General features: G+C 45.7%; 1 long non-coding RNA gene across 1 annotated transcript; it reads left to right on the top strand.

The window, feature by feature from the left end:
* Positions 1–320: 320 nt before the first annotated feature.
* LOC122119390 lies at positions 321–7458 on the top strand. The gene is made up of 4 exons (XR_006149554.1): positions 321–768; positions 2798–2941; positions 4911–4965; positions 7255–7458. It is a non-coding gene; the product is annotated as an uncharacterized LOC122119390 (long non-coding RNA).
* The last annotated feature ends 1522 nt before the right edge of the window (positions 7459–8980 follow it).

The raw sequence follows: 8980 nt of genomic DNA, 5'->3' as shown, positions 1-8980 counted from the left end.
CTTCCTCTTCCAGAACCACAAAATGGCAGAACAGGAAGGGCTCGGAGATGGTTAATTTGAGATCACACACGAAGGACCAAACAGGTAGCCAGTGAGCAGGCATGCCAGGTGTGCATCTCCAGGGAGCTGGATGCAGTGAGTTAGTTGGACAGTGGACACATGCAGTTATCAAGGCCTTTCATGGTGTATCTGGCTCCCTTAGCCTCAGCCACATACCGATTTAATCCAGTTCCCTGATGAAGAAACCCTGACCTGTGGAGATGAGTGTGATCTACTCAGGGCCATGTAGTAAGAAACCCACAGGATCAGGAAGCAAATTCAGCTCTAAGGACACTGCAAACCATTTTCTATTGTTTATTTTTTGGTTCTGGAAGTCTAGACATAAGAGAGCAGGAGAAAGTTTAGAGATAAAGGCCTATTACCCAGGCCATACAGGGGAAGAAACTTGTCAAGCCCATGTAGAGAGTTGAGTGCCAGGTGTATCAAGGATTGGAGCCGGAATATGACTTGTTTGCCTGCAGACACTGAAGGTCTTTATTTCTTTCAAGTCGCACCTGGTACAAAGTAGGTGCTCAATAAATTAATGTTTCTAATAGTTGCAAGAAAATGGTCACTGGGAAAGTGTTCGTCCACTACCCCTGAAAGGTTTCAAGGCTTTTAATATTTTTTTTTTTCCCTTGAATTCCAGAGCCTTCCCTTTGGGTGCCAAGTCCGAGGTGACCTCTTCAAATTCATAACGAGTATGGAATAAACAGAAAGCAGCTCAAGGTGAGTCATTCATTAATCATAAACAAAACAGGCCTTGATCAAGGCCACATCAGCAGGAACCATGAGACAGAAAAAGGTGGATGGAATTGCCCAATCACTTTATTTAATATTAACTATGTTATGTTTTTTTTTAATCTGAATTCTGAGAATCATTGCTTCCCTTTCTGGGTTTGTATGAATGCAATCCAAAGTCAATTTTCCCCAAATACATGTATGCCTGTTCTGTGGGCACTGAAGGTGGGGTAAAGGACTTTGGAACCTTAGTCACTCATGGAAAGGATGCTCATCTGGCTGGACCAGGTGGCAGGGAATCTTGTCACCTCCCTAGACCACGTGGTGGGGGTCTTGTCACCTCTCTGATTGTCTGATACAGTGTGAGAGAAGAAAGACAAGTAGCACGATAATCTGTCGTAGAGAGACCAACACTTTACTGGGGTAAGAGTAACAAGCGTCTGCTATTTGAAAAGTGGATTCGTCTAACCCTCTGGGATGCGGCCAATGGGGAATGCCCTTGCTTTTGGAGCATGGATAGCATGTAGATTGCTCAGTTACAGATACATTTATTTCTTAAAGGGTGAATAGCGCCAAACCCAGGGCTTCTTTGCACAGCCTGTGCCACCTTTGAAACAGCAGGGCAGGGGTCTCTGTGCTATTGTTTCAAGATTGAGCATCTGTCCCTCCCAGGGTGGTTTGTCTGTCCCAAGTAGAATTCTTTGGCTTTGCCAAACATTGCCTTCTGCACTTGCTGTGCTATTTGAGCACCTAGTTCCTTCTCTGCCAGCCACTGAACCTGTCATCTCTCTCCAGCTGAGGAAATGGCTGGGGTCCGCCACACGCCCTGATAAGTGTATAGCTCTCTGTGAAAGTGGCAGGGCCCGACTGGCGTGGGCACACCCCCTGTGTCATTAGCCCAGCATGGGAGTACTATGATCCAAAGGCAAGATTCAGGAGCTTGCCCTCTCACAGCCCAGGGGTGGAGGGAAAGGCTGGAGAAAGGAGAATAAAATTTGACACAAATTACCTGGTGCTCAGTGGAGCAGAATGAGGCAGTGGGAACTGCCAGGTCGTATTGGTACCACCTCTGCAGAGGCCACCCTGGCAGGTGGCAGCTGGAATGAGGAGAGATACTCAAATGGGCCTGGTCTGGGCATCATTTGGAAACCCAGAATGTCAGTATAGGACTGATCCTGAGGTTTTCATGCGAAGACATTCCAAAAACCTACAGGACTAGCAGATCCTGACAGAATCAACTAGGGCCTTTCTAGAAATGCAGATAATGGGGTCTTACCTTCAGAAATTCCGAATCAGAAAATCCAATGTAGTGCCAGGAAGCCACCTTGTTGTCTGGGACAAGCCATGACCCTGTTGCAAAGCCTGCTGGGAAATCACTATTCATTTCACAGAGAAGCAAATTGAGCCCAGGGAAAGGTTTGACCAAGGTTGTATGGTATGTTGAAAAATATCTTTAAACTGTCTCTTGACTCCCTTCCTCCCTCTCTCTTTCCCTCCCTCACATCAGCCTTCTTTCCTCCTTCTTTTATTCATGCATTCATTCAACACACAGTCATTGAGAAACTGCTATATGCCAAATACCGTGTTAGTACCAAAACAGCCCTGATCTTTCTCCAGGTGGGGTAAACATCAGAGTGGGAAAGATCAGTATTAATCATCGAAATGTACCATCACAACTGGGAACAGGAAAGGCACATGGGAGTCTGGATGAGGAAGAGCTGGCATTGGCCAAGAGAGTCCTCAGTATCCTCATCTGTAAAACGAAGTCTCCTTATTTGTCCTGCTCCTCCCCACCTGCACAGCATTCACAGGATATTAGCAGGGAATGGACTTTTGCAAACATAAAAGCAATTCTGCAAATGCTGGGCTTATCCTGACTCTGATAGCCACTCAATAAATGTTTGTTGAATTGAATTGTTGAATTGAATTATTCTACAAAAATAAAGCAAGGATAGATTAGCAAGAATCCTCGGCCCCAACCCAATGTTCATTGGATTTTCCTGTTTGTGCTGATAAGACACAGGCTAAAGTTTCCCCAACAAAGACGACCTCCCGTAGATCCATGCAATGCCAGAGCTGAAGATTCCTGGATATCATCTGGTCAACCTCACACACCATGAAACTGAGGCCCAGAAGAGGAAAAGATAATTCAAAGTGACAGGTGGGAAGAGTGGCAGAGCTAAGACCCAAGCTTCCTTAGTCCTAGAATGATCGAATAGGTGATAGATTAAGAGAGAATTGGATTCATGCTGGGTACTCAGATATTAGAGGGTACTAACTGTGGCGTGGAAACCCCTAGGGATGTTCTACTGTAGCACCTCTCTAAATGCGTAGGACTAGTTCTGCAAAAGTAAATGACTACAATTGTTCATTAGATATTGGGTGCGTTTATCACAACAAAAACATTTCTCTCTGGGGAACCACTCTTACCCTTTCTACTTTCAGTCCACAAAGTTTAGGTAATGAAAGATTCTATCTGCTCCCAGGAAAAGTAAGTATTTGTCTCAGTCCCAACCAATATGGTTCATCCCATGTCCCTGACCATAGGGATTGGCTCAAGAAAGAGCATGAGATTCAAGATGGTCCAATAAGAGTCAGCATGGGGATTTTAGCTAAAACTGGTGGGGAAGTAGCACTAGTTTTATTAACTGGTGAGATTGTATTTATTCTAGAGCTCCTGACAGCTATTTTGCTGCTGAGATGGGAAGCATTTCTATACAGAAGTTGATACAAGGGCAAGAACTGAAAATGAGTCATATTAATATACATATGAATAGATATGTGCATATAGATAAATAGATAGATAGATAGATAGATAGATAGATAGATAGATAGATAGATAGATAGATACCTTGGCTGCAGCTGTTCCTGAGGCTATGTGCTGTGAAATTTTCAGTTCCCTGTAATTGGCTAACTCATATGGCAGAGAAAGCCAGAAAGATGTGTACAGCTTATATGGGGTGGGTGGGGGCTGGGTTTGGGAGGATCTCAGTACCAGGCCAGCCCAGGCATAAAAGCCACAGAGGGAAGCTGGATCTGGTGGCACACCCTTGTGTACCCAACAACAGGGCAAAGCTGAAAAGTACGCAAATTCTGACTCAGTCACACTCCTGGGTATGAAGTGAAGCCATATCCTAAAACTAGTCATGAAGAAATAGGGCTGGAGGAGTGGTTCAGCAGTATCTCACCAGGCTACGAAATCCATGGCCCTGAGTTCAAATTCAGGTACTGCTACAAAAAGAGAAAATGCTACCAAGCATCCATAACTTCCCTTGTCTGTTAATACCTGCAAGTTGAGTCCAGCTGCCACACTGTCTACAGTCTCTTCTGGAATTAATTTTTGCAAAGTCCCTGCTTTTCTACATCTGATGGAAAGCCCAGGGTCGGTATGTCTACTGGTGGAGCACTGTCCAAGTGCAAAGGAGGCTGGGAACATAGATGGGTGGCATTTTCTCAGCTTGGCAGTAGAAATGGACTTTGCTCAACCATGGGAGATACTAGCTAGTCTTTCCCCCAGAGTTGTCATGGACTGCCTGTGCCATCACACCAAAAATGGTCAGGATTCCTGCCAGCAGGTCCTCCCCTCTCAGCCTCTGTCCCCAGTCATTCCTGTCAGTTCTGCAGAGAGGACAACTCAGTGCATGGAGGCCAGAGCAGTGCATGGAGACAGAGCAGCCAACAGAAGACATCTAGAACATTCATTTCTGGCTCAGTCTTTCTCAAGTAACCCTGAAAACACATTGCATTGAGATGTCAAGTTCCAGAGGTCCTTCTCCCTACTGACCCCACAGGACCTCTCCCTCTTCTGAAGTCTTTTTCTCTCCCCCCCCACACATGCACACACACACACACACTCACACACACACACACACACACACACACACACACACACACACACACACACACTTCCTACAAGCTAGAGGAGGTTATGGCACTGTTGTCCAGATCCAAGCTCATTTCCTATACCTGGTCTTCACCTTTGCCAAGAGTCCAAGGTCCCTAGTTCCAACATCTTATCTGTTTCCAGCCACCAAGACTTACTGATAGTAAAGAAACTAAGACACAGCGACTTCCTAATTCTAATTTCAGCATCATGTTCCATTTTGCACCATGTCTCTTTTTCTTTTCAGACAGACATGCCTGCACCAGAAGGCTGATGGGTTTTTGGAGACACTCTGGCCCCAGGTAATCCTGTCACAATAGTCCCACAACAATGTCCACACAAAACTTGCAACTCACAACTGAAGTCATGGGCATTTGCCACAGGCTAAATCCTGAATTTCTACCAGGAGCCAGGTCCTTAGACCACCAATGTGCCAACTAAGCAAAGACATAAACTATCTGAAATAATGAAAGGTCAGTTTGACCCAAAACATCCCCTTAGAGCCTTTATATACAGCTGTACATTTTGCCTGACACCATTGCAGGGAGCACCACTGGCTGCATAGTCTCCCTGGCTGACATAGCGATCATGGTAGAATTCTAGGAGGTGGCCACAAATAAATGGAGGAAGAGACACCTGTCTGTGCCCTTACCCACTTCATCAGGACATGAGGCCCACTTCTGAGAGACCAGATCAGAAAGACTGCTGGAAACATGGTTTCGGAAAATGTTCTTTTCTTCATTATTTGCAAAGCTGTGACACATTCCCCGGGGCACCTATGCCACCCTGAGTCCTCTGATGTGGCCTTCTCCTGCTCCATCCAGCCCCACAGAGTAGCAAAGCCACCAACAAGGCCTCCGGGTACCACTCCATAAATTCTCTTTCCATTGGAGGCCTAGCAGATAATAATTTAAAGAACTAGTCGCTGCTTGCAATTAAGCACAGAGAAAATAGATCAGGCCCATAATTTATGTCTGAGCAAGGTTAGGCTGGATTCGTAATTAATGTTTGCTCCTTTTAATGAAATACTCCAAAGGTCTGCACTTCTGTCATTCATGAAGGTAATTTTTCAATTGATTAGTAAAATAATACTTGAAAAGTAAATGCACCTGCTTCTTCTCCGAAATGTCTCAGTCAACCGGACACACTAGTTGGGATGCTAAAAAAATAGCACTGCAATCCAGTGGAGACCCAACTCCACACCATCAGCATGCAGAAAGCCTGAGGAGGAGGCAAGAGGAAAAAGCAATTAGAGCAGCCACGGTGACCAGAATTCCTGGGTGGCCCAAGGCTGCTAAGCAGCTGTGGTCATACTGCCCAGCTTCTGGTTGTGACAGAAGGGTCAGACAGCATGTGAAGGGCTGGGCACAGCCTTGGCCAAAGATTCAGGAATTGAGGAGCTTTACAGCCTAGAGCTGCACAGGGCACCAGCAGACTGTGATAGACCTGGGTAGGGAGAGGGATGAAGCCGAGGGTGCACTGTGTGTGGCCAGTGGGGATACAGGCCAGAGACAGCATTGGACAGAAGACTGGGCATAGAGGCATTGTCCCCCACTGTATCTTCACTCTCAGGGGTAATTGGTTCTTGTTCAAGGCTATACACTATGAGAACCAGCATTTCTTAGTTATCGGTAAATATGATGTTTAAGTGGAGGCCAAGCACTGGTAGTTCACACATGGAATCTTAGCTACTCAGAAGGCTGAAGGCTGAGGATCACAGTTCAAAGCCAGCCCAGGAAGAAAAGCCTCTGCGACTTTTATCTCCAATTAGCCACCAAATAAACAAAGATGAAGGTACAGCTGGGGGCCAATGGCTCACGCCTGTAATCATAGCTACTCAGGAGGCTGAGATCTGAGGATCACGGTTCAAAGCCCGCCCAACAGGAAAGGCCATGAGACTCTTATCTCCAATTAACCACCAGAAAACCAGAAGTGGCACTGTGGCTCAAGTGGTAGAGCACTTGCCTTGAGCTGAAGAGCTCAGGGACAGTGCCCAGGCCCAGAGTTCAAGCCCAACAACTGACAAAAAAAGTGAAGGTATAGTTCAAGTGGTAGAGCACCAACAGTGAGCAAAAAAGCTAAGAGGCAGTGCACAGATCCTGAGTTCAATCCTCAGTACTGGCACATGAACATGTGCACGGGAGTGTGCATATGCACACGTGCATGCACACACACACACACACACACACACACACACACACACACGATACTCAAGTAGAGGCCTTATGTTCAAAATTGAACCAAAAGTTTTGATGATAACTTCATTTTGTGTTCTATGGAATAAAATATACCAGCAATCAATATAGTAGGGTTAATTCTTGGAAGAAAGACTCAAATATTGACTTTGGGGGCATTAGCTTTAGTCAAAATTCTTTTGATAGCAATATATACTATTTTTCCCTCACGCCAGATTTTCACCTATGACATGAAGAGAGCAATCTGGACAAAACGATTCAAAGATTACCTGAGTTTTTCAAAGCTGTGTCTTCCTCTTTGACATTTAAAGGATTTGACAATCAATTATTATTGAACATCAAATAGTGGGTGGCTTAGCTGGTTGCACCCTGACAACTGTTTTCTTCTTTCAACAGGAAATCATTTGCCAATGTTTGGTGTGACATCCAGGGAGTTTTTGATGCCACCTCTGTAGACTCTATGAAACCCTGCATTTAGGAAAACCAGATTCTTCTCTTAAAAATGTAACTTAGGCTGTTGAAAGTTCAACAACAATTGTGATGAGAAGAGACAGTGTTCACTGGGACTGATTTCACAAAAGGTTAGCACCTTGGCAAAAGTCTCTGATTCATCTACGTAGCCTTTTAATAAGGGCCTGGATGGTAAACAGTCAAATAAAAAGTACTTCCATGGACCTAATTCCTAAATGCTTTTAAGCTGGACAAGGTTGCTTGGGCTAGACCTTGCAGGAAATTGTGGCCATCAGGATCCTAGATCCAACTAACAGAAATAGACTGGCCAGTGGAAGCAGAAAGAGGATTTTTAAGAATATAGTAAAGTCCCAGACCCCCCCACCCCCACCAGGGGAGCTGGGGAATGGACAGTGGGGAAAGATCAAGGCCAAGGATGCTAACCTACAGCATATCCCTGGCCCTGCCATGCAGTACCAAAGACTACAGCTCAGTCAACACTCTCCCACTCAGGACTACTAGCACTGCTGGGGAAACCTATCCCAGCTTTCTTTTATCTTGGTTCCTGTTTAAATTCAGTGGCATTGGTCAGGGGGAGGTCATACACTTCTGCCCCTGAAGGGGATGGCCAGGAAAGTGTCAGTCTCTATCCCAAAGCCTCACTTGGAGTGGAATCTTCCAGCATAGGAAGAGGGTCCACAGACTAGAGACCCCCCTCCCATAGAAAAGAAAAAGTGTCTTTATAGCACTCTTTGCTTGTAAAATAAGACAACAATACCAACTTCTATGGGAAGAAGTGAGCTTCAGAGAGGTGAAGAATTGCCCCCAGACCACACAGATAAGAGGACTTGAGTCAAGGCTTTCCTGACTCATCCTAGGGCTATTGCTCCTAAAGATGGATTTGAAGGAGGGACTCTGGGAGGGTAGAGGAGTTCTCGCTCACTTCATGCACCAATCTTGTTTTCACCAGAGGAGTAACCAGGATGCAGAGTGGCCTCTATTTGAGTTTCTTACCATGAGTGACTTTACAGCCACCTGCCTGGTCATCCAGGCCATGACCACATAAGAAATCATCTCTCTTTGTCCTTCCTTATGATCCATGTCCCATGGAGAAATGGACAATGGTGGAAGTTCCACTGTTGGCTTTCTGCTCCAAGTTAGGCCACAGAGAAGTAATGTATGTCTGCATCCTGTGTTCTCCACTGGAGACCTGGGTCCTGAAGTCACCACTTACCTGACAACCAGGGCTCCTATTTCTTTTGAAAATGGGAAAATCAAAGATAGGCCAAGAGGGCAGCAAATGTTGCAAGAAAAAATGGAATTTTTGTTCAGTTACCTAATAACTTTGCTCATTTGACATCACCTGTTCAGACCTTGGCTGACACGTGATCCGTCATGCCCCCTTGCAGGAGCTGATTTTAGGAAATGATCTACCAGAGCCTGCCTCTTCCCCACCCAGGATGGGAGCCACTCCAGACCCAAGTGAGCATTTGAATTTCAATTTAAATGTGGGTAGTCACAGTGCCCAAATTTCACGTGTGCAATAGCCACTGTGTCTTCGGGCCTACAGAATATGTGCAGCATTGCACAGAGTTCGCTGTGTAACACTGATCCAAGGGAAGACACCTTCTCCCCTCCTCCCACTCCGGTTCCCCCCCTCCAGCCCTACTGC

This window comes from Dipodomys spectabilis, unplaced genomic scaffold (assembly GCF_019054845.1).
Source record: "Dipodomys spectabilis isolate Male_0828 unplaced genomic scaffold, ASM1905484v1 ptg000165l, whole genome shotgun sequence".
NCBI lineage: Eukaryota > Metazoa > Chordata > Mammalia > Rodentia > Heteromyidae > Dipodomys > Dipodomys spectabilis.
This window is presented reverse-complemented; position numbering and strand designations above follow the sequence as displayed.